General features: G+C 34.6%; 1 protein-coding gene and 1 pseudogene across 2 annotated transcripts in view; one reads left to right on the forward strand and one right to left on the reverse strand.

Moving 5' to 3' along the window:
• LOC144308202 (dachshund homolog 2-like) overlaps positions 1-25,241 on the reverse strand; it is a 530,849-nt gene that overhangs the window by 228,406 nt on the left and 277,202 nt on the right. The window lies entirely within an intron of this gene.
• Positions 9,784-10,490, forward strand: LOC144308244 (small ribosomal subunit protein eS8 pseudogene; annotated as a pseudogene).

The raw sequence follows: 25,241 nt of genomic DNA on the forward strand, positions 1-25,241 counted from the left end.
AAATAAAGATCAATGGATGTTCTATATAAAAAAAAAAGCTGTAATGATTAAAACTGTATGATATTGGCACAAGAATAGACACATATTTCAATGCAATAGAATAGAAAATCCAGAAATAAACCCATGACTTTATGATCAATTAATCTTTAACAAAGAAATAAAGAATGTCCAATGAGAAAACAGTCTCTTCAGCAAATGGTGTTGGGATAACTGGACAACAATATGCAAAAGAATGAAACTAGATCACTTTGTTACATGATACACAAAAATAAATTCAAAATGGATGAAAGATCTAAATGCAAGAACAAAAGCATAAAAATCCAAGAGGAAAACATTGGTCATAACCGCTTTCACATAGGCCATAGAAACATTTTTCTAGAAATGTCTCTGAAGGCAAGTGAAACAAAAGCATAATAATCTATTGAGAGTTCATCAAAATAGCAAGATTCTGCACTGTGAAGGAAAAAAAATCAGCTGAACTCTGAGGCAGTCTATAAATAGGAGAATATATTTGCAAATGACATATCTGATAAAAGGTTATTATCCAAAATATATAAAGAACTTATAAAACTCAACACCCTAAAAATAAATTATCCAGCTAATAAATGGGCAGAAGACATGAATAGACATTGTTCTAAAAAAAGATATCCAGATGTCCAAGAGAAACAAAAAACAATGCTCAAATTCACTTATGATCAAGGAAATAGAAGTCAAAACTATAATGAAAGGGAGGGGCAATATGGCGGAAGAGTAGGGGTCCTAAACTCACCTGGCACCACAAACTTACCTAGATAACTTTCAAAACATCCTGAACACCTATGAATTCAACCTGATATTTAAAGAGAGAACAGCTGGAATGCTACAGAGAGAAAAGTTTTCACTTCTAACAAGGGAGAAAGATGAAAAATTTTAAAAAGAATAAAGAATAAAGTGGGCTAGAGGAACCATGACTAACAGTGCTAAAGCAGAGCATCAAAAGCCTACAGGGCAGTAAAGCCCAGCCCTGGAGAAGTGGGAACTTTAAATATCCATGCCAGAATTTTCTCTGTTGGAAAAGTGCTTAGCAGGGAAATTGGACAGAATCAAAGGAGGGGCAATGAAGCCTCAAGATTCTTGGAGTCACTATAAGAGAAGGGGCACCCAGGGGAAGGTTCACCTCAAACCTGAGTCCGATATTGGTCTGGTATCCAAATGCCCCAGCCCTGTGGAGAAGCCAGTCAGTTAGGCGGGCCAGCTCCAGAGCTGCCTTTACCCTAGAGCCCAGCAAAGGATGGAGGTGGCTATACTTCATTCCCTTGAGGAAAAGTGGTCCCCAGGAGCGAGGGTCCAGTGGCACTGGGCCCCGGATACCAGGGCACCCAAGCAGACAAAGCCGGTGATCCTTCATTCCCTCTGGGACAGGTGGAAGTGGGGAGTGCACAGGAAAGTAAGAACTCTCCTGCCACTGGGTGCCCTGCAAGCTGTACAGATCAGTGTACACGCTCCTGGCCCAAGGAGCATCTAGGACAGTGTGGACTGGGAGACTGTGGTTAGTAACTCATGGGGAGCTCCACTCCAGAGCTAGAAATCTGGCAGCCACCATTTTTGTTTTTCCTCTTTGTTTCACCTTGTGCCTGGAAGAGGCGGGGCCTCTAGAGAACAAAGGCCTCATAGGATAAACAACTCATACTGAGCCTAGCACCCAGCAAGGGGCAGAGCAGCTCCACCCAGGCACAAACACCTGAGAATCAGCAGAGCAGACCCCTCCCCCATAAAAACTGCTGGAAGTCCAAGGGAAAAGCAAGATTAATGCACAAGCAGCACTGGAAAGCTCCAGGAATGAGGGAAAATAGGATATAGAACTAGAGGGTACTTTTTTTCCCCATTAAGATTCAATTTTATATCAGACTAAAAATTTCCAATATTTTTTGTCTTTTTCGACCTTAATTACTATATTTTACCAATTCTTCATTTTTAAGTTGTTTCCTTTTTTACTTCCATATTTCTACAAATACAAGTCTTAGATATAGCTTTCACTTCTGGATTCCTTTCAATGTATTCAATTGAATTTTGGTAGATATACGAGATATGGCTTTTTTTGTTTTTTTTATGCCTTGTTTTGGTTTATAATGGTGGAAGTTAGTACATTATAGAACAGGACCAACATACATCCAGAAACAAGTAGAATACCATGAATACCATGATGGTTCATTCTGTGAGATTATATTCTCTCTTCCTTCCCATTCTGCCCACTCTTTTACTTGTTTATATTTTTGTGGTCAATGTTGAGGCTTAATATAAGTATTGCTGGTGTACTTAAAGTTGGGATTCATCATCTTCTAATATACACAACAAAATACACTCAGAATCAAGAGGATCACCCTCTAGGACCCCTCAGGTAGACTACATTATCTCTCCACTACCAATTCTTCATCAAAACCATCCACTGCCCCTTTTTTTCCCTTTTCATTACTTTTTCTTCTTTTATCTTCTTCTTTGTTTTGGGTTTTTGGCTTTGTATTTTTATTACTTTGCTTTAAAATTTATTTTTCACTTTAGTGGTCCTTTTGTTTTATTTTGTTCTGTTCTTTTTCCCTTATTTTCTGGTCTCTGACCTCTTCAGAATCATCTAGGATGTATTTTACTCAGGTAGTGGTTGATATTTTTGTCTCAGCGCACTTACAAAGCCACTCTCCACTGGAGAAAATACTAGAAGGAAGAATTCACGCAAAAGAAAGAACCAGAGACAGTAATCTCTGCCACAGATTTACTGAATTTGGATTTTAAAATGATGTCAGAAATTCAGTTCAGAAGTACAATTATAAAGCTACTGGTGGCTCTGGGAAAAAGTGTAAAGGACTCTAGAGACTACAGTACTGCAAAATTTAGATTTAATCAGGCCATAATTAAAAATAGATTAAATGAGATGCAATCCAAACTGGATATTCCAACTGCTAGGATTAATGAGGTGAAAGAGACAGTGAGTGACATAGAAGACAAATTGATAGTAGGAAGGCAGCTGGAGAAAAAAAGAGAAAAACAATTAAGAGCCCATGGAGAAAATCAAGGAAATCCTTGATTTCCTTGAAAAGTAAGAATATACGACTAATTGTGATTCCAGAAGAGGCTAAGAGAAAGAGAGGACCACAATGTACATTTGAACAAATCATAGCTGAAAACTACCCAAATCTGGGGAAGGAAAAAGTACTCAGATCCAAGAGATAGAGAGGACCCCTCCAAAAATCAAGAAAAACCATTCAACACCTCAACATTTAATAGTGAAACTTGCAAATTTCAAAGATAAAGAGAAAATTCTTAAAGCAGCATGAGACAGAGATTCTTAACTTATATGGGGAAAAATATAAGATTAACAGCTGACTGCTCCACAGAGACCTGTCAGGCCAGATAGGGTTGGCATGATATATACAGGATACTAAATGAGAAAAAACATGCAGCCAACAATACTTTATCCAGCAAAGCTGTCATTCAGAATAGAAGGAGAGATAAAGAGCTTCCAGGACAGACAGAAACTGAAAGAATATGTGACCTTAACTGGCTCTGCAGGAAATATTAAGGGGGAACCATTAAAAGAAAGAAGAATCCTAAAGAAAGAATCCATAAAATCAGGGACTGAATAGTTAATATGATGACACTAAATTCATATCTTTCAATAGTAACTCTGAACGTGAATGGGCTAAATGATCCGGTCAAAAGATGGTGGTTATTGGACTGGATAAAAAAGCAAGAGCCATCTATACACTTTCTACAAGAGACTCATTTTAGACCTAAGGACACCTCCAACCTGAAAATGAAGGGTTAGAGAACAATTTACCATTTAAATGGTCCTCAAAAGAAGAGCTGGGGTAGCTATCTGCATATTAGATAAATTAAGTTTATCCCAAAGACTGTAGTAAGAAATGGAGAGGGACACTATATCATACTTTAAGGGTCTATCCAACAACAAGACCTAAGAATCATGAATATTTATGCCCCTAATGTGGGAGCCACCAAGGAAATCAATCAATTAATAACAAAAGTAAAGAGATACTTAGACAATAATACACTAATACTGGGAGACTTCATCAGGCACTCTCAGTGAATGACAGATATTCTAAGCTTCTAGAACATCACCAAAGAAACAAAAGGCCTTAAGTGATACACTGCACCATATGGATTTCACAGATATATACAGAACTTTCCATCTGAATGCAATTGAATACACATTCTTCTCAAGTGCACATGGACTTTCTAGAAAATAGAAAACATACTGGGTCAAAAGTCAGGTCTCAACCAATACCAAATGATTGGGATTGTCCCCTACATATTTTCAGATCACAGTGCTTTGAAACTGGAACTCAATCACAAGAAGAAATTTGGAAGAAACTCAAACACGTGGATGTTACAAAGATCCTAGTAAAAGATGTATGCTTTCATCAGGAAATTAGAGAAGAATTAAAAAGATTCATGGATATATATATATATATATATATATATATATATATATATATACAGGAAATATATATATATATATACACATATATATGATTGGAGTTCTATAGTATAACACCCAGTGCTCATTCCATCAAGTGCCCGCCTCAGTGCCTGTAACCCAGTCACCCAACCTTGAAAACTAATAAAAATGAAGATACAGCCATTCAAAATCTTTGGGATACAGCAAAAGCAGTCCTAAGAGGGAAATACATCCCAATACAAGCCTCCCTCAAAAAAAAATGGAAAAAGCTCAAATACACAAGCTAACCTCGCACCTAAAGTAATTGGAGAAAGAAAAGCAAGTAAAGCCTACACCAAGCAGAAGAAGACAGATAATAATGATTAGAGTAGAACTCACTGAAATAGAGCCCAGAAGAACTGTAGAACAGATCAACAAACCCAGGAGTTAGTTCTTTGAAAGAATTAATAAGATAGATAAACCATTAGCCAGCCTTATTAAAAACAAAAGAGAAAAGACCCTAATTAATAAAATCATAAATGAAAGAGGAGAGATAACAACCAATACCAAGGACATACAAACGATTTTAAAAACATATTATGAGCAGGTATATATCAACAAATTAGGCAATCTAGAGGAAATGGATTCATTTCTGGAAACCCACAAATTACCAAAACTGGTACAGGAAGAAATAGAAATCCTGAACAGGCCAATAACCAGGGAGGAAATGGAAGCAGTCATCAAAAACTTCCCAAAACTCAAAAGTTCAGGGCCAGATGGCTTCCCATGGGAATTCTATCAAACGTTTAAAGAATAATATGTATTCTACTAAAGCTGTTTCGGAGCAGAGAAAGGGAGGGAATACTTCCTAGCTTATTTTATAAGGCTAGAATTACCTTGATTCCCAAACCAAAGACCCCACCAAAGAGAATTATAGACCACTATCCCTGAAGAACATGGATACAAAACTTCTCACCAAGATATTAACCAATACTATCTAACAGTCCATTAAGAGAATTTTTCACCGTGGCCAAGTGGGCTTTATCCCCAGGATGCAAAGGTGGTTCAACACTCATAAAGCAATCAACTTGATAGATCACATCAACAACACCAAAATAAGAACCATATGATCCTCTTAATAGATGTAGAGAAAGCACTTGGCAGAATACAGCATCCATTCCTGATTAAAACTCTTCAAAGTGCAGAAGATAGAGGGAACATTACTCAATATAATAAAAGGCATTTATGAAAAGCCCACAGCCAACATCATTCTCAATGGGGAAAAAGTTTGAGCCTTTCACCTAAAATCATGAACACGACAGGGATGTCCATTCTCACCACTGGTATTCAGCTTAGTACTAGAAGTCCTAGCCTCAGCAATCAGACAACAAAAAGAAATAAAAGGCATTCAAATTGGCAAAGAAGTCAAACACTTCCTCTTTGCAGATGACATTAAACTGGATATAGAAAACACAAAAGACTCTACCCCAAGATTGCTAGAACTCATACAGCAATTCAGCAATGTGGCAAGATACAAAATCAATGCCCAGAAATCAGTGGCATTTCTATACACTAACAATGAGACTGAAGAGAGAGAAATTAAGGAATCAATCCCATTTACAATTACACCCAAAAGCATAAGATACCTAGAAATAAACCTAACAAAAGAGGTAAAGGATCTATAGACTAAAAAGTACATGACACTTCTGAAAGAATTTGAGGAAGATGAAAAGAGATGGAAAAAACATTCCATGCTCATGGATTGGAAGAATAAATATTGTGAAATGTCTATGCTACCCAGGGAAATTTACATGTTCAATGCAATCCCCATCAAAATGCCATGGACTTGGATCTCTTGGTGGCTCAGCGGTTTGGTGCCCGCTTTCAGCCCAGAGTCTGATCCTGGAGACCCAAGATCGAGTCCCACATCAGGCTTCCCGCATGGAGCCTGCTTCTCCTTTTGCGGGTGTCTCTGCCTCTCTCTCTCTCTCTCTCTCTCTGTCTGTCTCTCATGAATAAAATCTTTTAAAAAATGCCATGGACTTTCTTCACAGTTTGTAACAAATAATCTTAAAGTTGTATAGAATTATAAAAGACTCCAAATAGCCAGAGGAATATTGAAAAAGAAAACCAATGCTGGGGGCATCACAATGCTTGCTTTCAAGATGTATTACAAAGCTGTGATCATCAAGACAGTGTGGTACTGGCACAAAATCAGACACATAGATTAATGGAACAGAATATAGAACCCAGAAATTGGCCCTCAACTCTATGGTCAACTAACATTCGACAAAGGAGGAAAGAATATACACTGGAAAAAGGACAGTCTCTTCAATAAATGGTGTTGGGAAAATTGGACAGCCACAAGCAGAAGGATGAAGCTAGGCAATTTTCATACACCACACACAAAGATAAACTCAAAATAGTTGAAACATCTAAATGTGAGACAAGAATCCATTAAAATCCTAGAAGAGGACACAGGCAACAATCTTTTTGAACTTGGCCACAGCACTTCTTGCAAGATATGTCTGTGTAGGTAAGGGAAACAAAAGCAAAAATGAATTATTTGGACGTAATCAAGATAAAATTCTTCTGCACAGCAAAAGAAACAGTCAACACAACTAAAAGACAAATTACAGAATGGGAGAAGATATTTGCAAATGACATATCAGATATAGGGCTAGTATTCAATATCTACAAAGAACTTATTAAACTAAATACCCAAGAAACAAAAAAATCCAATAATGAAATGGGCAAAAGACATGAACAGAAACTTCACCAAAGAAGACATACACATGGCCAACACCATATTAGAAAATGCTCCGCATCACTTGCCATCAGGGAAATACAAATCAAAAACAGTGAGATGTCACTTCACACCAGTGAGAATGGCCAAAACTAACAAGACAGGAAACAACAAATGTTGGAGAGGTTGTGGAGAAGGGGGAACCTTCTTGAACTGTTGGTGGGAATGCAAACTGGTACAGCCACTCTGGAAAACTGTGTGGAAGTTCCTCAAGAATTTAAAAATAGAGCTACCCTACAACCCAGCAATTACACTACTGGGTGTTTACCCCAAAGATACAGATGCAGTGAAATTCCGGGACCCCTGCACCCCAATGTTCATAAAAGCATTGCCTGCAATAGCCAAACTGTGGAAGGAGCCACGATGTCCTTCGACAGATGAATGGATAAAGAAGATATTTAAAATATATATATACACACACACACACACACACACACACACACACACAATGGAATATTACTCAGCCATCAGAATGGATGAATACCCACCATTTGCTTTGGTGTGGATGGAACTGAATGGTATTATGCTGAGTGAAATAAGCCAATCAGAGAAGGACAATCATCATATGGTTTCACTCATACATGGAATATAAGAAGTAGTAAAAGGGATTATAAGGGAAATGAGGGGAACTGAGTGGGACAAAATAGAGAAGGAGACAAACCATGAGAGACACCTAACTCTGCGAAACAAACAAAGGGTTGCAGAAAGGGAGGTTAGTGGGGTGATGGGATAACTGGGTCATGGGCACTGAGGAGGGCCCTTGGTGGGATGAGCACTGGGTGTTATATGTTGGCAAATTGAACTTAAATAAAAACAAATGAAAAAATAAGATTCAACAATGAGATATAACCTCATACCTGTAAGAATGGTCAAAATCAACAACAGAGGAAACAACCGGTGCCAAGGAGGATTGGGAGAAAGGGGAACCTTCTTTCACTGTTGATGGGAATGCAAACTTGCAGCCATTCTGGAAAATAGTATGAAAATTCTTCAAAAAGTTAAAAATGTATCTATACTATGGCCCAGCAATTGCACTATCGGGTATCTACCAAGGGTTAAAAAGTACTGATTAGAAGGAACACATGCATCCTAATAATAGCATAATTATCAATAATAGCCAAATTATAGAAAGAGTCCAAATATGCCATCTCCTCTTTATTCATTCATCTATATATATAATGGAATGTTAATCAACCATAAAAATAAACAAAATTTTGCTATTTGCAATGACCTGGATAGAAGTACAGTATTATGCTAAGCGATAAAAGTCAATCAGAGAAAGGCAAATACCATATGAAAAGTATCATATGATTTCATTTGTATATAGGATTTAAGGAACAAAACAAGCAAAAGTGAAAAAGAGAGGTGAAGAGAGAGGGAGACAGAGACAGAGACAGAGACAGAGAAAGGCAATCCAAGAAACAAACTCTTAAGCATATATAGCAAACTGATGGTTACCAGAAGGAAGGTAGGCAGGGAGATATGTTAAAAAGGTGGTGAGGATTAAGGGGTGCACTTGTGATGGGTGTTTTATGGAAGGGTTGAATCACTATATTGTAAGCCTAAAACTAGTATTTCAGTGAATGTTAACTAATTTGAATTTAAACTGTAACATAAGAAAACATGGAAAAAATAAAGATACTCACTGGACTTCAGTAAAGGGTGGAGGACATCAGTGAGACCCTTGACAAAGAGATAAAAAATAACATATCAGAGATGGAGAACTCAATAAATGAAATTAAAATACAATAGGAGGAATAAATAATATGTGACAGGAAGCAGAGGAACATATTAATGATCTCGAAGTTAAAGTAATAGAAAATAATGAAGCCAAGCATGTGAGAGACAAATACTGCATGATGAGAATAATCTTTGACAATTGGTTCCTCCATCAAGCATAGCAATATTCATATTATAGGGATCCCAGAAGGAGGAGAGAGAAAGGTGGGTGGGAAATGTATTTGAAGAAAAAATAACTGAAGATTTCCCAAATCTGAGGAGGAAAACAGATCCAGGTCAGGGGGCAGGGAGATCATTTTAAAGATTGTAAGAGAAAAGAAGACAGTTACATACAAAAGAAACCCCATAATTATTTCAGCTGTTTCAGCAGAAGCTTTGCAAGTCAGAAGTGAGTTGCATAACATATTTGAAATGCTTAAATGAAAAACCTGCAGCCAAGAATACTCTATCTAATAAGGGTATCATTCAAAATTGAGGGATAGATAAAGAGTTTCTCAGATTAACAAACTTAAAAAGAACTCATGGTCACTAAACCAGCCCCACAAGAAATGTTAAGTGAGACTCTGCGAGTGGAAAACAAAAAATAATGAATAAGAGTAAGAATAATTGGAAGAACAAAATAAAATGATATAAATGATACCAAATATCTGAACCACGAAAGGGATAAGACTAAAGAGTGAGTTAAAAAATAAGCAACCATGTACTTAATATAGACTTCTATATGCAGAAGATGTCATATGTAAGCCAATTGGTTACCACAAATAAAAAAAAAAAACAGTAATACATCTTTCACAGGTAGTGCCAAGAGATGGGAATCTCTCAAGACAACTGGCACAAGCATCATAATACTGGGGGCAATAGAAAGCCCTACCACAAAAAGCGGATGTATAAGCAAGGATGCACCCCCTTGTCAACACTAAAATTTGCCCCTGCCACATTCATGCAGTCCACATTTGGGGAGACAACAAGAAGAACCAACCTTTGAGTCTGGATGAGGGGGAACTTCGTCTGGGGCTCTGACTGTTGTAAGTATAAAACAAAGATCATTGATGTTGTCTACAATGCATCCAACAAGGGACTCGTCCACACCCAAGACCCTGGTGAAGAACTGTGTCATGCTCATTGACAAAACACTGTACCCACAATGGTATGAGTCCCAGTATGCACCGCCCCTAGGCCACAAAAAGGGGGCAAAGCTGATGCCAAAGGAGGAAGATATTTTAAACAAAAAAATCAAAAGGAATATAATGAAAGGAGGAAAATGCCAAAATCAGTAGTGTTCTGGAGAAGCAGTGCCAAAAAGGCAAGCTTCTTGCATGCATCACTTCAAGAATAGACCAGTGTGGCTGAGCAGATGGCTATGTTCTAGAAGGCAAGGAGGTAGAGTTAGAGTTCTATCTGAGGAAAAGAAAAGCTCAGAAAGGCAAACAAATCTTCCTAGCTCATATCTTTGGTCATGTAACAAAGGTATTTTTGTTCAAAGCAAAAGCAGTTATAGGTATACAAAAAATATAAAGAATAATAAACTAATATATATCACTTAAAAAACCCCAGTAAACCATGAGAGACAGAGAAGAAAGAAAAACAGAAAAACTACAAAAATGAAAACAAATCAAATAACAAAATGACAATAAATACATACCTTTGGGGGCACCTCGTTGGCTCAGTCAGTTAAGTGACCAACTCATGATTTCAGTTCAGATCATGATCTCAGGGTTGTAAATTCAAACCCTGTGTCAGGCTCTGTGCTCAGGGTGGAATCTGATTGTCCCTCTCTATCTGCTCCTTCTCCTACTCACTCTCTCTCTCTCTCATTCATAAATAAATAAACAAAATCATAAAAAAAACTTTGAACGTAAATAAACTAAAAGCTCCAATCAAAAGAAATAAGGTGACAGAATAGATTTTAAAAAACAAACATCTATTTTCTGCCTACAAGAGATGCATTTTAGACTAAAGATACCTACAGATTGAAAGTGAGGGGATGGAGAAATACTTATCATACAAGTGGATGTCAAAAGCAAGCCACAGTAGCAATACTTATATCACATACTCCAAAACAAAGTCTGTAATAAGAGACAAAGAGAGACACTACATATTAATATGAGAGACAATCTAACAAGAAGATACAACAATTTTAAATATTTATGCACCCAAAACGTGAGTACTCAAATAGAAAAACAATAACAAACATAAAGGAACTAATCAATGCTAATACAATTGTAGGAGCCTTTCAATCCCACTTACATTGGTGAATAGAACATATAAACAACAACAAAAAAGAAATAGTGGGTTTGAATGACACATTGGATCAGATGGATTTAACAGATATATGCAGATCATTCAATCCTAAAACAGCAGAACACACATTCTTTACAAGTGCACATGGAACATTCTCCAGAATATATCACACACTAGGTAACAAATTAGGCCTCAATGAGTACAAAACAACTAAGATTATACCATGTATATTTTTGACCACAACACTATGAAATTTTTTTTTTTAAATTTTTATTTATTTATGATAGTCACACAGAGAGAGGGAGAGAGAGGCAGAGACACAGGCAGAGGGAGAAGCAGGCTCCACGCAGGGAGCCCGACGTGGGATTCGATCCTGAGTCTCCAGGATCGTGCCCTGGGCCAAAGGCAGGCGCCAAACCACTGTGCCACCCAGGGATCCCAACACTATGAAATTTGAAGTCAATCACAAGAAAAAAAATTGGGGAATACCACAAATACATGGAAGTTAAACGACATGCTACTAAACAATGAATGGGTCAAACATGAAATCAAGTAAAAAAATTAAAAATGCATGGAAACAAATGAAAATGGAAACACAACATTCTAGTATCTTTGATATGCAGCAAACACTGTCCTACGAGGGAAGTATATAGTAGCACAAGCCTATCTTAAGAAGTAATAAGAATCTCAAAACAACCTGACCCTACACCTAAAGGAAGTAGGAAAGGAACAACAAATTAAGACTAAAGTCAGTAGGAGGAAGTATATAATAAAGATTAGAAGAGAAATAAATGTCATAGAAAGGAAAAAAACAATAACAACAAAGAGAGAATAGATCAATGAAATCAGGAGCTGGCTCTTTGAAAGTATCTACAAAGTTGATAAATCTCTAGCCAGACTTATCAAAAAGAAAAAAAGAGAGAGAAAGGAATTAAATAAACAAAACAAATGAGCAAGAATAACCACCAACATCACAGAAATACAAACAAGTATAAGAGAATATTATGACATGCTATATGCCAACAAATTGGACAAACAAGAAGAAAGGGATAAATTCCTAGGATCATATATATTACCAAAACTGAAACAGGGAAAAAATAGAAAACTTGAACAGACCAATAACCAGCAAAGAAATTGAGTCAGTAATGAAAAATCCCTCCACAAACAAAGGTCCAGACCAGATGGTTTCACAGGCAAATTGCACCAAATATTTAAGGAAGAGTTAACACCTGTTCTTCTCAAAATATTCCAAAAAAATAGAAAAGGAAGGAAAAATTTCAAATTCATTCTGTGAGGCAAGAATCATTCTGATACCAAAACTAGATAAAGACAACACAAAAAAGGAGAACTACAGGCCAATATCCCTGATGAATGTAGATGCAAAAATCCTCAACAAAATGCTAGCAAACTGAAATAAAAAATACGTTTAAAATATCATTCACCATCCCAGTTGAATCATTCCATTCAAGTAGGATTTACTCCAAGGATGCGAGGGTGTGCAATATTCATAAATCATTCAATGTGATAACCACAACAATAAAACAAATGATACAAACCATATGATCATCAGAATCAATATAGAGAAAACATTTGACAAAGTACAATATCCATTTATGATAAAAAGCCTCAACAAAGTGAACTTCCCTCTAAACCTTTATACTTCAACATAATAAAGACCCATATATGAAAGCCCATAATTATCATACTAAATGTTGTTAACTTTTCTCCCAAGGTCAGGAACAAGTCAAAGGCATCTCACCACATTTATTCATAATTCTGGAAGTCACAGTAATCAACAACAAAAAGAAATAAAAGGCATCCAAATTGGTAAAAAAAAAAAAAAAAAGTAAAATTGTCCCTATTTGCAGATGCCATAATACTATATATAGAAAACCGTAAAGACTCCAACAAAAAGCTACTAGCTACTAGAATTGATAAACGAATCCATAAAAATAGTAGGATACAAAATTAATGCATGGAATTCTGTTACATATCTACACACCAATAATGAGGTACTGGAAACAGAAATTAAGAAAACTGTCCTATTTACAGTTGCACCAAAAACAATAAGATACTTAGGAATAGATCTAACCAAAGAGGCCAAAGATTTGCACTCTTAAATATATAAATGATGATGAAAGAAAGTGAAGATGATACAAAGAAATGGAAAGACATTCCACGCTCATGGATTGGTAGAAAAATATTGTTAAAATATTTATACTATCCAAAGCAATCTACACATTTAACGCAATCCCTATCAAAATACCACTATCATTTTTCACAGAGCTAGAACAAACAATCCTAAAATTTATGTGGAACCACAAAAGACCCTTAAAAGCCAAAGCAACTTTGGTAAAAAAAAAAAAAAAAAAGGCAAAGCTGTAGGTATCACAATTCCATGCTTCAAGTTATATTACAAAGCTACAAAGCTGCCGTGATCAAGACAGTATGGTATAGGCACAAAAACAGACATATAGATCAATGGAACAGAAGAGAAAACCCAGAAATAAGCCCACAATTATATTGTCAATTAGTCTGATAAAGCAGGAAAGAATATCCAGTGGGAAAAAGACAACCTCTTCAACAAATGGTATTGGGAAAACTAGTTAGCTACATACAAAAGAATGAAACTAGACTACTTTCTATCTCCATAGACAAAAATAAATTTAAAATGGATTAAAGACCTAAATGTGAGACCTGAAACCATAGAAATCCTAGAAAAGAGCAGAGGCAGTGAGTTTCCTGACATTGGCCATGGCAGTATTTTTCTAGATATGTCTCTTGAGGCAAAAGAAATAAAAGCAAAAATAAACTATTGGAATTACAACAAAATAAAAAGCTTCTGCACAGCAAAAGAAACAACCAATAAAATTAAAAGGCAACCCATGGAATTGGAGAAGATATTTGCAAGTGGTGCATCCAATGAAGGATTAGTATTCAAAATATATAAAGTGTTTATAAAACTCAACACCAAAAAATGAATAATTCAATTAAAAAATGGGCAGAATACATAAAGAGACATTTCTCCAACGAAGACACCCAGATGGCCAACAGACACATGAAAAGATGCTCAATATCTCTCATCATCAGAAAAATGCAAATCAAAACTACAGTGAGATATCACCTCACACCTGTTAGAATGGCTAAAATCAACAACACAAGAAACAAAAGGTGTTGGTGGATGTAGAGAAAAAGGAACCATTGTGCATTGCTATTGGGAATGGAAACTGGTATATCCATTGTGGAAAATTATATAGAGGTTCCACACAAAGTTAAAATTAGAACTACCCTATGATCTACTAATCACACTACTGAATATTTGCCCAAAAAATATAAAAACACTAATTTACAGGTATTGTCCACCCTTATGTTTATAGCAGCATTTTTACAATAGCCAAATTATGGAAACAGTCCACATTTCCATTTACTGATAAATGGATAAGAAAAAGTGGTGTATATAAACATTTTTAAAATATTTATGTATTTTAGGGAGAAAGAGAGATGAGGAGGAGAAGAGTGAGATGGAGAGAGAGAATCTTATGCAGACTCCCCACAGCATAGAGTCCAACATGGGGCTTGATCTCATGAAACTGAAATCATGACCTGAACAGAAATCAAGAGTTGGATGCTTAACTGACCCAGCCATCCAGGCATCCCTACACAATTTAATATTACTCAGCAATAAAAAAATAATCAAATCTTGCCATTTGCAAAGACATGGATGGAGATAGGCAGTATAATAAGTGAAATAAGTCCATCAGAGAAAGAAAAATATCATACAATTTTACTTATATGTAGAATTTAAGAAACAAAAAAAATGAACAGAAGGAAAAAGAGAGTCAAACCAAGAAGCCAACTCTTAGGCATAGAGAAGAAGCTAATGGTTAACAGAGGGGAAGTGGGTGGAGGATGAGTAAAATAGGTGATGTGGATTGAGGACTGTACTTGTTGTGATGAGCACTGGTTGCATATGAAATTGTTGAATCACTGTATTGTATATCTGAAACTAAAAATAACACTGTATTTTAACTATAGTGGAATTAAAAAAAAACACCAAAGTATTCAATTTAGAGCAAGCTACTGGTGTAATCCTCTTATTTATTTATAGTTTAATCTGTTATTTTTCCTTCTTTTTTTATCCTTTATCTTATATTTGTTTTTATTTCAGTATTTTATTCAATTAAATGGAAAACCATCAATGTTGTTTTCTCTATGTGAATAAACAGGAACTCTTCAGTGACAATTCCAAGTTGACAGGACCCTACAATTTGTACAGAAATTTTTTTGGCCAAGTCTCTGCCCATACTTTCTAAAATGATTGTCATTTTTCTAAGAAATTTTGACTCTGTATTATTTTTCCATAGGAAACTTATCCAGTAAATAAGAGACCAAGGCTTTCAAAGGGTGAATGTCAAAAGTAAATTAGACCTCTGGACATGAACTCAAAGGAAAATCAAATGAAATATTTCTTCTATGAATTTGTAATTGCATACCAGGAAGCAAAGAATAAGATAAACATTTTTCTGTTTGTTTTTCACTTTCACGGAAACTCCATTCTTATATGCTTTTAGATGGTCACATTTTGCTGACATTTACAAACATTTCATGTTGATCTTACATGGGTCACATCAATCACCTATAGTTTCAATGACACTTTGTTAAATAAACTGTCATGAAAGATTTATAGAGAATTTGATAAAAGTAAAGAAGATGTAGTTTAGCTTTTAAAGATGCATTACCCCTTTTCTGAGGTGTAATATCACATCTAAAACACCATTACGGTTTTCTAGCAATAAAAAGAAAAAAGAAAACTTTCTCTCACAATTTCACTTGCATAACATTCTTCTTCCAAACACTGGATGTGGAAGTGGGAAGGAGAACCTCACCTCCAATTTAATACTCCTTAGATGTAATGGTTGTGTATTGATCCCATGTTAAGAAACATGTGTAAGTTAACAGTATTTGGAATTTATTCACTAAAGAACAATTAAATAAATGAGTCCTTGATCCATTTCATGAAAATAAGTGCTTCCCTCAAACACTTGAATAATTGTATTCTGAATTGGAATGTATATAGATGACAAAAATGGCGCAATTAATTCCTCACACATTATTAAGGTATTCAAGTGGAGGAGGGTTACTAAAAAGCTATGCCAGAATTCAGTTTTTAAAATAAGCATAATTACAATTCAAAACCATTTAATTCAATTTTATGTTAGCAGTTACCTTAGACATTTGGGTTGTTTTGTTTGTTTACTTTTTTCATGAAATTAAAAATCCGTGTTCATTAGACCTAGATTTGTAAGGTATCACTAAAACTCTAGCAATTTGTGCAAGGCATGAAATAATATGTTATACCATTGTGTTTGCAATTATATATCTCATTGTGATAGGAGAACAGGTAATAAAAATTTTAACATAACAGATCTCTTTTTTTTTTCATTTTACATGTGAATTTGTTGGAATGTGCTAATTTAGAATATAATTCCAAATTGTGGCTTTGTTCTAGTCCCCCTTGTAAGTTTCCTTGTTTAATTCTCTACTTACTGACAGATCTGGGTTATTTCCCTTGTTATCAGTTCTCAGGAAAAATTTAAAACTTTTTAGATCACTGAGTTTTGTTGCCTGTAAAAAAAGGGTACAGTCTGGTAATGAATAATTAATAATTTTAAAATCTTAGACCTTTATGTTTAAAAGAGAAACCTATATATGCTTAAACCTCAAAACTTAAGTGCTTAGTACAGTATCTTGCATGTTAAGTGCATATGATTTATGCAGCATTAATGTATGTATTGGTTATGTTTTTAAAGGTGAGATTTGACCTGTTATATAATCAAATATGTGCTTTAAAAAATAAGCTCAACTCTAACAGAATTCAACATTACAAATGGTTAGAGTACACAAACCTTTCTTCAAGTTTCTTGAGTTTCTTTAAGAATCTCAAAACAGTACCCCTATCATGATTTATTCCAATGATAGGAGGCTGAGGTTTTTAGTTTTTTATTCTAGTTAAACAGTGAGTACTGAGGAAATCAATAATATAATACACAGACAGCTTCTTATTATACGTCTATTAAAAATTCAAGATCCCGTAATGGTATTTTCATTTTATCAAGGCAAATTTGAGTAAAGAATTTAACTTTAGAAATAGAAATGCTAAGCACTCGACTTGATAGCACCAGGTCTGCACACTTACTAACACATCAGAGCTGTTTTTATTACAAAACTATTGCCATTCTAATCATTACATCGATCTGGTAAATTGAAATTGGGAGCCTCTGATCCACTAAGTGAAACTAATCTCAGAAAGCAGAGATGACAAAGAATAACCAGGACATTTAAATTATTTTTAGTATTTACAAGTTAAGTTTGCCAAGCTAAAGGTCAGAAAAATATATTTGCATCCTACATTGTTACACAAACTTAGAGGTTAGTAAAATACATTTAAATCCTCATGAATTCCAATAAGCAAACACATAAAGCCTACAGCATGGTGCCAGGTACATAGTGGGTGCTCCAAGAATTGTTTTAAATGACTAAAAGAATTTTCTCAGAATGCATTTTAAAGTAACAAAGTTCTTGCAAAACTGCAATTAACTCTTTAAAAATTCTTTGAGTAGCATCTAGATGCCTTCTAGTAGTATTTAATATTTCAATACAGCTTCTATAAATATTTTTTCTGATCTACAACATAAGCTTCATATGAAAACAAGTTTTGCATGGGTAAACATGTTATAAAATAATTGAAGAACAAAATAGCATGTTATTTTCATGTTTGAGGTGAAAAAATTAATTTTGGGACGCTTTCATGATTTGAAATCAATTGCTTATTTAAAAACATCCCTCTTAAGGAAGGCACTTGTGATGAGCACTGTGTGTTGTATATAAGTGGAAAATCACTAAATTCTATGCCTGAAATTAATATAACACTGTATATTAACTAACTGGAATTTAAATAAAAACTTGAAAAAATAAAATAAAAACATACCTCTTATTGCTTTTATTTTAAAATATTTTCTATTGTTAAAATGCCAATACTACCAAAAGAATCTGCAGATTTAATGCAATCTCTATCAAAATGCCAACAACATTTTTCACAGAACTAGAACAAATAATACTCAAAAGAGCCAGAGCAATCTTGAAAAAGAAAAATAAAGCTGAAGGTATTACAACTCCAGATTTCAAGATATATTAAAAAGCTGTGCTATTCAAAATTGTATGGTACTAGCACAAAAATAGACACACAGATCAATGGAACAGAATAGAGAGCTCAGAAATACACCCATGATTATATGGTCAATTAATATTAGACAAAGGAGACAAGAATATGCAATTGGAAAAAGCGTCTTCAACAAAAGATGTTGGGAGAACTGGATAGCTACATGCCAAAGAATTAAACTGGATTACTTTCTTTTACCATACCCAAAAATAAGCTCAAAATGGATTAAGGACACAAATGGGAGAACTGAAACTACCAAAATACTAAAAGACAGCTCAGACAGTAATTTTTCTGACATCAGTTGTAGCAACATCTTTGTAGAAATGTCTCCTCAGGCAAGAAAAAAAAAAGCAAAAATCAACTATTGGAATCACATCAAAATAAAAACATTCCCCACAACAAAGGAAACAATAAAAAAACTAAAACACAATCTACTAAATGGGAGAAAATATTTGCAAGCTGCATATCTGATAAATAGTGTCCCAAATATATAAGGAACTTAAACAATTCAACTCCAAAGAAAACAAATAACTCAATTTAAAAATGGGCAGGGGACTCCTGGGTGTCTCAGCAGTTTAGTACCTGCCTTCAGCCCAGGGCGTGATCCTGGAGACCTGGGATGGAGTCTCACATCAGGCTCCCTGCAAGGAGCCTGCTTCTCCCTCTGCCTGTGTCTCTGCCTCTCTCTTTCTCTGTGTCTCTCATGAATAAATAAATAAAATCTTTAAAAATATAAATAAATAAACCAACAACCAAATAAATAAAGCTTAGTTTTAAAAAAATTAAAAAGGGGCAGAAGACACAGACATTTTTCCAAAAAAGACATCAAAATGGCTAACAGACACATGAAAAGATATTCAACATCACTCATCATGAGGCACATGGAAATCAAAACCATAATGAGATATTATTTCATACTTGTCAGAATGGCTAAAATGAAAAACACAAGAAGCAAATGTTGACACGGATGTGGAGAAAAAGGAACCTTCTTGCAATATTGGGATTGCAAACTGGTGCAGCTATTGTGGAAAACAATTCACAGGTTCATCAAAAATTAAAAATAGAATTACAATATGATCCAGTAATTCCACTACTAGGCATTTATTTACCCAAAGAATATGAAAACACTAATTTGAAAAGATATATGCACCCTTATGTCTATTGCAGTATTATTTATTTATAATAGCCAACTTTTGGAAGCATCCCAAGTGTCCATCAGTAGATTAATGGATAAAGAATATCTAATTATATATAGAAAATGGAATATTACTCAGTCATAAAAAAGAATGAAATCTTGCTGTTTGTAACAACATGAATGAATGTAAAGGGTAAAATGCTAAATGAAATAGGCCACTCAGAGAAAGAAAAATACTATATAATTTCAATCATATGTGGGATTTAGGTAACAACCAATAAAAAAGAGACAAACAAAAAAATAGACTCTTAACTATAGAGAACAAATTGATGGTTACCAGAGGAAATACAGGTGAAATAAGTGAAGGGGATTAAAAGTACACTTATCTTGAAGAGCACTGAGTAATGTATAGAATTGTTCAATTACTACAGTAACTGATTATAATTTATTATTATACTCCTGAAACTGATAGAACACTGTACACCTGAAGCTGATATAAACTGATAGAAAATATATACACCTGAAACTGATATAACACTGTATATAACTATACTAGAATTAAAATTATATATTAATATATAACATATATAAATACATATATAATAAAGAACTACAATTCCTATCATGATTTTCAAATTGAAGAATCTTTTTTGACTTTGAGCTTTCCCCAGTGTTTAGTTTTTTATGAAAACTTAATTATGTAAAATATGATGCAAAACTATGAAAGATCTTTAAAAGTAAACAGAGGAGATTGGATGTTTCAGTCATAAGCTTAGACTCTGAGACAGTGAAAAGAGCAATGTGTAAGAAAGAGAATTTTAAAAAGCAAAAAATTTTTCTTTCATATAATTTGCCAATCAAATATCCCAGAACAATCAACTAAATAATTACTAAATGAAGAGAGGTGTTTTATTGAAACTCAACCACTGTGTTCTTTCATATCTCATAGATGTATTGTTAAGTATTGCCAGGGACAATCCACTTTTGGACCTGCCACCCCCTGAACAAATACCAACAGATACAAAATTTCACCCTTCTTTCACCAGATGAGGCCTTAAAATGTTAGTTTCAGAACTTTGCACCTTTTCTCTCTTCCCATAAAATTCCTGCCCAATATGTATGTTGCATGCTTATTCATTTTATTCAGGCTCAAATGCCACTTTCTCAAAATAGCCTTTCCTGACAATATTAATTGAAAGAACATCCCAAAGTCATTTTCATTTTGTTTCTCTCCTTCATTTTTCCTCATAACATTTATATCATATGACTTGCAATTTATTTGTTTAATTGTTGATTATCTGCCTCAACTATAATGGAGGTGTCATTTTGTTTTGTTTATTACTGCATTTCTGTGTCTAGAACAAAACCTAGCAAATGTGACCAATAAATATTTTCAATTAATAAATAAATAAACTTGAATGTAATTAATAAATAAATAAACAAATTTAGGAGCCTGTATTTAGATACACATTACATATATATTACCCAACCGTATAAGTTAAATTGATTGATGAGATTCTTGCATATGACTGACCTTGCCCCTGGATGCCTAGCTGCTCTCAACCAGTCATAAACATAGTTAATACCTGTAAAAGGCCATGCCTCATGATCCTTTCTCTCTGGATCATAGTTAACACATATAAAAGGCCATGTAGTATTCTGGCTCTTACCATTGTTGTTATTCACAGAACTGCTATTTGTCTTCATGAATTAGAATTCCTTGAGTACCACACTCTGTTAATTTATTCATTTCATTCTCCCCTCCTTTTGCCACCAGCTTAAGGTTGCATTATAACTAAATTATTGAGATAATTCTTGAATCCTCACCTTCATATTCTATTGCTAGGTAGGGAAGGGGACATCTCTATTATAACTACATTATCTATGCCTAGCCATATCGTATACAAACTGCAGATAATAAAAAATAAAAAAAAATATTGCTAGAATTCAGATTTAAAAACACTTTCCCTCTAGAAAAGCAGATAATAGGGTTAAGTTTAACTTCTCAGAAACCATTCAAGCAAGAAGGGGGTGTTTTGAGAGAGAAAAAAAACACCAATGTAGAATTCTATATTCTTTAAAATTACCCTTCAAAGGTGAAGATAAAATGGACTTTCTCAGAGAGAGAAAGAGAGAGAATCTGTTGCCAGTAGATCTGCCTTACCAAAAAAAAAAAAAAGTCAAAGTAAGTTATTCAGTGAGAAGGAAAAATAAATAGGTCAGAAATTCAGTCTACATAAAGCATGAAAATTAGAGAAGGAATAAGAGAAGTTAAAATAAAAACCTTAAATTTTCTTATTCTTAACAGATGATTGTTCAAAAGAATAATAGCATATTCAACGGTTATGGCTTATATATAAGTGAAATGAATGATAGCACTGATACAAGTTACAAGAGGGAGGAATCAGAAATATTTTATTATAAGGCAGTTGCAATGATTGAGGAGTAGTATAATGTTATTTGAAAGTAGATTCAGGTTCGTTTTATATGCATATTATATACATTAGGGCAACTACATAAAAGGTTTTAAAAAGAATTATAATTAATATGCTAAGAAATAAGAGAAAATGGAATGATATAAAATGCTCATTTAAAACCAGAGAGGAAAAATAAATAAATAAAAATACAATAAAATAAAACCAGAGAGGGCAGGGTCACGTGAGTGGCTCCATGGTTGGGTGTCTGCCTGCAGCTCAGGGCGTGATCTTGGGTCCAGGGATCAAGTCCCGCATCCGGCTCCCTGCTGGGAGCCTGCTTCTCCTTCTGCCTATGTCTCTGCCTCTTTCTATGTGTCTCTTATGAATAAATAAATAAATAAATATCTTTTAAAAAATTAAAAATAAAACCAGAAAGAGCAGAAGAAGGGTAGAAGACAAAAATAGGAAAAAATAACAAGGACAACAAACAGAAAAGAGTAACAAATATGGTAGATAGCAATCCAACTATATAAATTATCATTTTTAATGTCAGTAGTCTAAAATATACCAATAAAAGATAGAGATTATCAGAATGGATCAAAAAACAAGATCCAAATAGATGTCTACAAGAAAGCCACTTTAAATATAAAGACGTGTAGATTAAAAGTAAATGAATGGAGAAATATATACCATGATAACACTAATCAAAAGAAAGCTGTATTAGCTATATTACCTTCAGACAGAGCAGACTTTGGAGCAAGGAAATTATTTGGGTTAAATAGGGTCATTACATAATGATAAATGAGTCAATTATCCAAGAATACACAGCAATCCTTAATGAGTATGTTCTAAACAACAGAGTATCAAAATAAGCAAGGCAAAAACTGATAGAATTGCAAGGAGAAATAAAGGAATCCACTATTATAGTCATAAGCTTCAACAGATCCAGCAGGCAGAAAATCACTAAGGACATAGTTGAACTCAATAGTATCATCAATCAACTGGATATAATTGGCATGCATAGACTGCTTCAACAAAAAAAAAAAGCAGGATATGCATTTTTTTCTCAAGCTCACATGTAACATTCACCAAGACAGATCACATCCGGAACCACAAAATACACCTCAGCAAATTTAAAATAAGAGAAATTGTACAATGTCAGCTCTCAGACCATAATGCACTTAAGGTAGAAATAAAAAACAAAAATAGCTGGAAAATCCCAAATACTTGAAGATTAAACATTACACTTCCAAAAAACAAATGTAGCAACAAAAATCTCCCTAAAAACTTTTAAAATATTTTAAAAATATTTCAAACTAAGTGAAAATGAAAATACAACTTATTCAAATTTGTGAGATGCTGTGAGTGAAGTATTCGGAGGGAAATGTAGAGCACTGGATGCATATATTTTAAAACAGTAAATATCTGAAATCAGTAATTTGAGCCTCTATTTTTTGACTAGAAAAAGAAGAGCAAATTAAATCTGAAGTAAGCAGGAAATAAGAAATAATAAGTGAAATTGAAATCAATGAAACTGAAACAGGAAATCAATAGAAAAAAATTTTAAAGGTTGATTCTTTGGAAAACTCAATCAAATCAGTAAGACTCTAGCCATGCAAACTATGAAAAAATAGAAAAGACACAAATGTTACTAATATCACAAAGTAAAGAGGGACATCACTACAGAACTCATGGTTATTATAGGATAACAATAGAATATTGTGAACAATTTTATGACCACAATTTGGTAACCTTTATGAAATGGGCCAATTTTTCTTTATTGGAGTTCAATTTGTCAACATATAGCATAACACCCAGTACTCATCCCGCCAAGTGGAAATGGGCAAATTCTTTTAAAAAACACAGTTGAAGAGAGGTAAGATGATGGAGTAGTCAGGAAGACCCTATGCTTGCCTCATCCTTTGAACACAGCAAGATAAATATCAAATCATTCTGACCACCCAGGAAATCAATGTGAGGACTAAGAGAAGAAACTGCACAACCAAAGCGAGAAAAACAGCCACATTGTAGAAGGTAAGAGATGCAGAGACATGATTTGGAGCAGAAAAGAATGGTATATGTTTCAGAGGGGAGGGAGCACTGATCACAGAAAGGGGAGAAAAAACCCAGTACTCACCAAGTCTATTGACCATAGAGTGCAGCAAAGCTTCAGCTTTAGTGGAAATTGGATCTGGCCACTTTTAACAAGCATTCCCAAGTGTACCTAGTTAAAATTCACCAAGTACTGGCCAAGGTCTAAACACTCTCCACTGCAGGCAAGTAGAAATGCTGCAGAGGTCTGACCTGAGGGAAAAAGCAGCCAAAACACAGCAGCAGAATGCACACAGCATATGCCAAAAACACTTCTTGAAGCACCAGGCCCTTCTTAACATAGCCATTCCTCTCAGGAGCAGGAAACATAATGGACTTTCAGACCACTGAGAAGAAAACTGAAAACTAAAAAAAGTGCCACAATCAGAAATTCATCCCAAAAGAAAGAATACTAGGTCATGGTTGGTGATCTAATCAAAACAGGTATAAAGAATATGCCTGATGTGGAATTTAAAGCAGCAATCATAAGGATACTATATGGGCATGACAAAGGCATAGATGACACAAAAGAGACCCTGACAACAGAGATAAAAAAAAAAAAACCTGAAAACTAGACAGGCTAGTTTAGACAGACTAGAAATAGAAAAATGCTATAACTGAGATACAAAACTGATGGGATGTACTTAACACAAAGATGGAAAACTAAGAGGAATTAATAAGTGATCTAGAAGACAAAATTATGGAAAATAATGAAGCTGAAAAGAAGAGGGAAAGAAAAATATTGGATCACGAATGTGGACTTACAGAACACATGACCTCATAAAGTGTAATTACATTCATATCATAGCAATTTCAGAAGAAGAGAGGAGAAAAGGGCCAGAAGGTTTATTTGAACAAATTATAGCTGAAAACTTCACTAATCTGTGGAAGGAAACAGATATCCACATCCAGAAGGCACAGAGAACTACCAAAATCAACAAAAGCAGGCTAATACCAACACATAACAGTACAATTTGCAAAATACAGAGATAAGGAAAAAAAATCCTAAAAGTAAACAAGGGGAAGGAAATCCCTAACTTTCGAAAGAAGACAAATAAGGTTAGCAGCAGACCTATCCACAGAAACATGGCAGTCCAGAAGAAAGTAGCATAATATATACAACGTGCAATGGGAAAAATACGTAGCCCAGAATACTTTATCCA

The sequence above is a fragment of the Canis aureus genome, chromosome X (assembly GCF_053574225.1).
Source record: "Canis aureus isolate CA01 chromosome X, VMU_Caureus_v.1.0, whole genome shotgun sequence".
NCBI classification, from domain to species: domain Eukaryota; kingdom Metazoa; phylum Chordata; class Mammalia; order Carnivora; family Canidae; genus Canis; species Canis aureus.